At 55.7% G+C, this 7291-nt stretch overlaps 1 pseudogene; it reads left to right on the top strand.

The window, feature by feature from the left end:
* Positions 1-1332: 1332 nt before the first annotated feature.
* LOC119106075 (guanine nucleotide-binding protein G(o) subunit alpha-like) overlaps positions 1333-7291 on the top strand; it is a 10686-nt pseudogene continuing 4727 nt past the window's right edge.

The following is a 7291-nucleotide window of genomic DNA, read 5'->3' as shown; positions in this document are numbered from 1 at the left end:
GCGGGTGGGTTTGTCGGGGACGGAGGGGGTGGGTTGTCGCGGACGGAAGGGGGGTGGGTTTTGTCGGACGTGGTGGGTGGGTGTCGCGGACGGAGTGGGTGGGTGTCGGGCTGGGGTGGGTGGGTGTCGGGCCGGAGTAGGTGGGTGTCGGGGACGGAGTGGGTGGGTGTCGCGGACGGGGGTGGGTGTGGTGTCGCGGACGGGATGGGTGGGTGTCGGCCGGAGTAGGTGGGTGTCGGGGACGGAGTGGGTGGGTGTCGGGCCGGAGTAAGTAGGGTGTCGGGGACGGAGTGGCGTGGGCGTCGCGGACGGAGTGGGTGGGTGTCGGGCCGGAGTAGGTGGGTGTCGGGGACGGAGTGGGGGTGGGTGTCGCGGACGGAGGGGGTGGGTGTCGCGGACGGGGTGGGGGTGTCGCGGACGGAGTGGGTGGGTGTCGGGCCGGAGTAGGTGGGTGTCGGGGGACGGAGTGGGTGGGTGTCGGGGGCGGAGCGACCGGGGGTAGGTGGGCGGGGGCCGGAGTGGGCCGGAGTGAGTGGTTATCGGAGCGATGGCATCGAGCTATCCTACGCCGGTAGCGGAGAGGGGGAGGGTGGGAGTGGCGGGAGCTTCACGCACGGAAGTCATGTACAGTTAAAAAGAGATTAGGTACAACAATACCAGAACGGACAGAAAAGTCGGGTTCTTAAATGCATTTTTAACACAGGCACACGCTGCACAATTTAAAGTTGGACGCTCTTGAGCTGTTTTATGGGGCGTAACGCTATGTACTAAAATAGTGAGATAATCAAAAGCGGCATACCGCGTACCCACCTTCCACAAGGCGTATTCCAGAAGTCGACGTCTGCATAGATATCGCTGCGGGTAAGGGAAAACGCTCGACAAACGCTCGACAGCAGGAAAAGGAGCAAGTAATAGAATGTGTCGTCTATGCATTGTCTACGCATTCAAGGCAGTAACGATTTGTTATCCTATCCGATCCCCTTAAGCTTGGTTTCCGATGTGCTGAAGCCTAGGTCAAGGAGACCGTGCGGTAGACATGACTACGGAGATGTCTGCGTTTGGACTGGGGGAGACTTGTGCGAAGTGGGTTTGTTTGCTGTTGTCTGCTTGGCTACATCTTCCGTGCATGTGTTTGTTGGTGTCGAGTTTCGGTCGTGACGTGTGTTCAAGCCGCCCACATTTCGTCACCCACAGCTCACATTTCATCACCCACAGCTCACATTTTCTCACCCACAGCTCACATTTCGTCACCCACAGCTCACATTCGACGCGGCGCTCCCACAATGAGATGCAGGTCTCCACACTGAAAACGGCGCTATTTTCTCTCGGCAGCCGGACGCCAAGATGGTGATGGACGTCATCTCCCGGATGGAGGACACAGAGCCATTCAGCGACGAGCTGCTGGCGGCCATGAAGCGGCTCTGGATGGACACCGGCGTTCAGGAATGTTTCGGACGCTCCAACGAGTATCAGCTGAACGACTCGGCCAAATAGTGAGTTATGTGTGTGACGTCATTAAGGGCTCCGGCCCGACGACGTCGGGCGGACGGTGAGTTATGTAGTGAACGTGATTCCCGCAGCATTTGGACCATCGGCTCGGTCATGCGGGCTGGACGGTGAGTTGTGGGTTGACCGGGGTCCACGCAGCATTGGTAGCTCGTTCTTAACGATCTGGCCAAACAAAGTCTTATTTGTTGAACGAACTCACTTAACTCTGAAAGCACCTGCTTTAAGATCGGCGACAGATGGCGAGGTTATATGCTATCGATTCTGCGCGCAGCAGGTGTGTAGTACCTGTATGGTGGCGGGGCAGGCAGGGCATTTCATAGCGGAGTTATTGCCAGGGGAACGAGGTCGTTTTGTAAGGTGCGTGGATAAATGGATACGGACATGGCCACGGCGCACGCATCTATAAATCCCAACGTGCAGTCTGTCCTTTTGCAACCTAATTTGCTTTCCTTATATGGGCTGCATGAGCGTAGCGCTGTCCCACAATCCACGTTTATCTTATGTTTCTTACATCGCCGTTCTCGTGACAAATTTGCTAACCTGCGGTCTCTGGACCTCGCCAAAATTTCCGCGTTTTCCAGGCTCGAAATGCTCCGCGCTACCTTTGAACACAGCCCGTGCAGCCGGCTAGATTCGCCACCTGCCAGGCGCAGCAAGGCGGAGTTCATGGAATGCAGCGCGGGTGCGATGCGCGAATACACCGACACGGCCGCACAAGAACGGACCGGCATTCAGCCGTGCCTGCCGCGCGCGACCCGTCCTGACCCGAGCCGACCCGCGTGCGACCCTTCCTGACCCGAGCCGACCCGCGCGCGACCCGCCGGGCGTCACGTATGGGCAGGGGGAAGGGAGGGGCGGGGCCTCGGGTGGCAACCTGTCTGGGTCCACCTGACCCGGCGCCGGGCTGGGATGGCGGCCGGCACGCCACCAGGTCGTTTGGCCGGCGCCGGCGGCCGGGCCCGGGTCATTACTGCAGCCGCCGGATCAACGCCGGCCGGCGGTTAGCGCGGGCGCCGCCTCGGCGCCGCCTGGCGGATCTGATCAACCAGCTGCCGCACGGTGGACCTGAACGACCAGCTGCTGCCCGGCGGATCTGATCAACCAGCTGCCGACTGGCGGATCTGATCAACCAGCTGCTGCCGCGGGTCTGATCAACCAGCTGCTGCCCGGTGGATCTGATCAACCAGCTGCCGCCACGGCGGATCTGATTCATCGGCTGCCGCCTATGGATCTGATCAACCAGCTGCCGCACGGTGGATTTGATCTAACCAGCTGCTGCCCGGGCGGGTCTGATCAACCAGCTGTGCCGCCGGCGGATCTGATCATTGGGCTGCCGACTGGCGGATCTGATTAACCAGCTGCTGCCCAGTGACCTTGAACAACGGGTCAGCCTGGCTACCAGCGCTCGAGGTCGAGCCTGTCTGGGGTTACCTCACCCACCCACCACCAGTGGATTAACACAGTCACGAGGCAGGGCTCTAATGACCGCCGTGCATATCCGGCTTTGTTGATTTTTTTGTTTCGCTTTTGGTGCCCTGGCGAGAAATGCTGGAACTTCTTGTGGCATGGTGATCGCGTTTTTTACGGCTCTGAATCGCCTATTTCGCGGGCTAATCCGCTTCTGTTTTTGGTCCGGCATTGTTGGACCAAGCCGTGTCGCCCCGCCAGTGAAGTGCAGTCACAGTGACTTCACACCACTGGGCAGTGCACGCACATTTGAGGAACAAGGGGGTTGTATCCAATGAGGGCTAGAGAATGACCGCTCGGTCCTTAATGAGTGAATGGATTTCTGTTCCTAGCGAGACAAATATTTGCCCGGCAAGTATGGGAAACTGCCAGTGCCCACTGGCTTGACCACCCCGCCTGTAGGGGGGCTCAGCAGTATAGTGGTTGAGCTGTGCTGCTTGCGGCCCAGAGATATGTGGGTTCAATTCCTGCCGGCGTCCGCCCTTCCATCCTAGGTGAAAGACAGACGATGCCGTATAGCCTCAACAGTTAAGTGCGTCGTAAAATCCCAACGTCTGGCGCGTCCTGCCTACAAGCTTTTGGCGTTTTTAGAGGAATAAGATGCTGCGTCCAGGAGGAAAATCCAGACGATTAACACAGGACGATGCGGGGGCCATCTCAGTGGGTCTGGGCTCAATAGACACAAGCCGTAAATCACCCGGGTTTCATCAGCGCCGGTCAGTTTCACTGGGCTTAGCACACAAATCCTAAATGAGCGCGTTTATAAGACAGTGAGGCGCTTACTCGCGACGTAAAACCGACCGTATAAAGCCAAGCTGAATTAGGATAATGATATTTTTCATTATCGTGCTGAACTGGACATAAGGGGTGTTTGTTTTAAATTTGATATGTAATGTTGTAAAATATTTTCCGAAAAGCGTCGGTATACCTTGAGCTTCGTTTTGAATTTCGAACGAATGGATTGCTGCGAGTGATTTCTCGTCATGGGTCCTTCAACAATAGGCGTCACAACACACTGTACGCCAGTAAGCAAGTTGTAGACAAAGATATCCCTGGCCTCCGACAGGCGAATATGGTGACGCTGAGTTTTAGCGATTGGCGGTCTGCCACACCTACCACTCGGTTGGCCACTGGATGCTGCAGTGCGGCGTGTAAGACGGGCACTCGAAAAGATAGTAGTTTGGCGTCAGTTGCGTCAATGCGGAACGCCAATGCGGAGCGCCACACGTCATAAATGCATCTCACGATTTCCGAATAAACAACGCTCGCGATTTCTGAACAAATGCATCCCACGATTCTGAACAAACCACCGCTGAAAATTAATCTTCACATCCGTGATTTCTGAACACACACGTCCGCGATTCCTGGATGCTCGAGCTCGTCGCGTCGGTTGGTTGCAGCGGCGGGAGGTGCAATTAGTACCACCGCCCCGGCACCAGCTGCGCCTATCTCCTGACGACACCAATGTTCTCTGGTTGACGGGCTCAGGCGGCGAGAAAAATGACGGCAATTTGACCCAATCTGACTTGGGCCGCGCCAGAACTGTCTCGGGAGGCGCCGTATTTGTCACCGCCTGGCGGATGCGGACGCTATTTACGGCATCAGCTCCGCCGTATTCATTGAAGGCTGGCCGTGGCGCGTGTCGACGACGAGGCGCTATCTGGGCGGAGTGGTCGTCACTGACACGCTCTCGGGTGGGGGTAATTTGATCTCCAAAGGTTTTCCGGACCGGTTTTAGAAAGGCGCGGCGTAGCCGCGCCCATTTTTGCATAGCTGTGGACAATCGAATAGTGGATAGTTTGGTATCAAAAATTTAGATGTACCTTGTAAGGTCGCTGACCTCCGGCAGGTCAAATTCAGGCCATGGATTCAGCGGAGTCAGTTTCAGGGATCGCTCAATCTGATGCAACAGTGGAGTGTAAGACGATATCATGCATCTCTGAGATACTTCCTTGGGCAGCACAACAATCAAATGAACAAATTCCATTGACTTAGGGTTAGATATAAACGTCAGACCGTTGTCAAAACCTGCTATATGAGATAGTTTCTGGTGCTCATTTTAGATTTATTGACAACAGTAACGGCATTACACATCGTCCATAAACTTCTTCTTAAAGGTCGAAATAGGCCACTGACTTAAAATGACCCAGGTCAACATTTTGTGTTTAAGAGCATATCGCATAGCATAGCCTTTGCCGCTTAGTGAAATGCAAAACTCAAGGCAATCTTGTATAATTTTGGTCACCATGACCTTCGAGAGGTCAAACGAGGTCAGTAACCTGAAATGAGCATGTGACCTCTTGCTTAGAACAGGTATCTTGGTTCTGTTGGCATTTTGGACACCAACCTAGGGTTTGACCGTGTTTGACCTTGTTCGACCCAAAGGCTATGACCTAGGAACCTAAAAACTGACCCAAGTATGTTCACGTGCAGCCGAACACACCCCGTAAATTTGGTGCCTCTAGCTCTCTGACTTCTGAGACCTCAGTGGGTCAAATTGACCCCCACCCGAGCGAGGGGTATCCAACCGGCCACTCGGGCGCATACTAACGGAAAAGTGAGTAGTGGAGAGGAAATCCTTCCGGTCCGCCAGGATAAGACAAATGACCATACTATCCATGCGGCCGCCTGATCAGTCGTCGCCAAAGTGACCATACTATCCATGCCGCCGCCTGATCAGTCGTCGCCAAAGTGACCATACTATCCATGCCGCCGCCTGATCAGTCGTCGCCAAAGTGACCATATATCCTCGCCGCCTGATCAGTCGTCGCCAAAGTGACCATACTATCCATGCCGCCGCCTGATCAGTCGTCGCCAAAGTGACCATACTATCCATGCCGCCGCCTGATCAGTCGTCGCCAAAGTGGACCAGCAGTGCAAAGCAGCAACCGAAGATAAAAATGGAAGACTGAAAAAGAAACGGATGCAGAGGCAATCGATCTTTTCGCTAAACATGCATTTACACTGCCCAATTTACCCTATTTTCACGCAGGGAATCGGACTGAAGTCTATGGCGCGTACTAATGCCGTCAAATTCGTGATTTAAGCTGTTTAGCCAGAAATTATAGGGTCTTATATATGTAGTGCCAACAAGGCTACGTTTATCAATAACGCAGTATGTGATGCCGGGAAGGTAAAACTTTATCAGTTTCGCACGAAGTTAGAAGTGTATTGATGCCTCGCATGGGTGCTTGACGTCAAGAATATTGAGTGTCTATACTCCGCTTCGGTGAACATGCCAGCCGTACTGACGTTTATTCAGCACCGGTCTCAAAGGTGTCACTAAGATGTTCAAAATGCCTGAGATGCCCAAGATGTCAATAAGGCGCGTACCTGACGAATAGGCGACATTTTCCACCGCGCGCTCTATGACGTCACCCATCACCTAGGTGATCGAGGTCACCAGCTATGTGTCGCGATGAAGCCTATTGGCGATGACACTAGGTGGCGACCCGACGCGTTGGGCTGCCCGTCGTTCGTGTTGGGCTGTCTAATGAGGCGTGTCTGCGGATCGTACGTGTCCGAGCGCGTGACGCGACATCTGGTGGAGCTCGGTGTGACGGCTGTTCGCTGCGCATCGCGTGCCGTCTTGGCGCCGTCTTGATGGGGCCGCCGGTGCTGGGTTCAGGATACTCAGGCGGTGACTGGGTGTGCTCTCTGTGCGCAGCTTCCTGGACGAGCTGGAGCGGCTGGGCGCCAAGGACTACCAGCCGACTGAGCAGGACATCCTGCGCACGCGGGTCAAAACCACCGGCATCGTCGAAGTGCATTCTCTTTCAAGAACCTCAATTTCAAGTGGGGTAACGCGGTCTGGGTGTCGCTGAACTTGTTGGCCACTTGGGCTACCCGAGTTAATTGCCAAAAAAGTCTACCTGTGCCATGACATTGTCAATAATCCATCAGCGTCTTAAACCCCGAATTGGGCCCTCTGCGATCCTGAAACACAACTTTTTCGTAATTCCTCATCTAGCGTTTTATTTGTCCCAACTTGGTCTGGCGCTCAGATAGCCGAATTCGCCGAGTCGTCTCCTTTCGAACGCCCCACCTTGGCCTTGTCCCGACAAAGCGAAAGCGCTGTGCTGCACGTTGACGTGCTGAGTCCCCGCCCCCCGCGCCCTGCCCGCGTCCCCCCGCGCCCTGTCCGAGTCCCTTCCCACGCTCGCCCGAGTCCCTTCCCGCACCACGCCCGAGTCCCTCCCCGCACCCTGCCCGAGTCCCTTCCCCGCGTCCTGCCCGCGCCCTGCCTCAGTCCCCTCCCCCGCCGCCCTACCGAGTCCCTTCCCGCACCCTGCCGAGTTCCATCCCCGCGCCCCGC

The sequence above is a fragment of the Pollicipes pollicipes genome, unplaced genomic scaffold, assembly GCF_011947565.3.
Source record: "Pollicipes pollicipes isolate AB1234 unplaced genomic scaffold, Ppol_2.1 Scaffold_6138;HRSCAF=7277_pilon_pilon_pilon, whole genome shotgun sequence".
NCBI classification, from domain to species: domain Eukaryota; kingdom Metazoa; phylum Arthropoda; class Thecostraca; order Pollicipedomorpha; family Pollicipedidae; genus Pollicipes; species Pollicipes pollicipes.
This window is presented reverse-complemented; position numbering and strand designations above follow the sequence as displayed.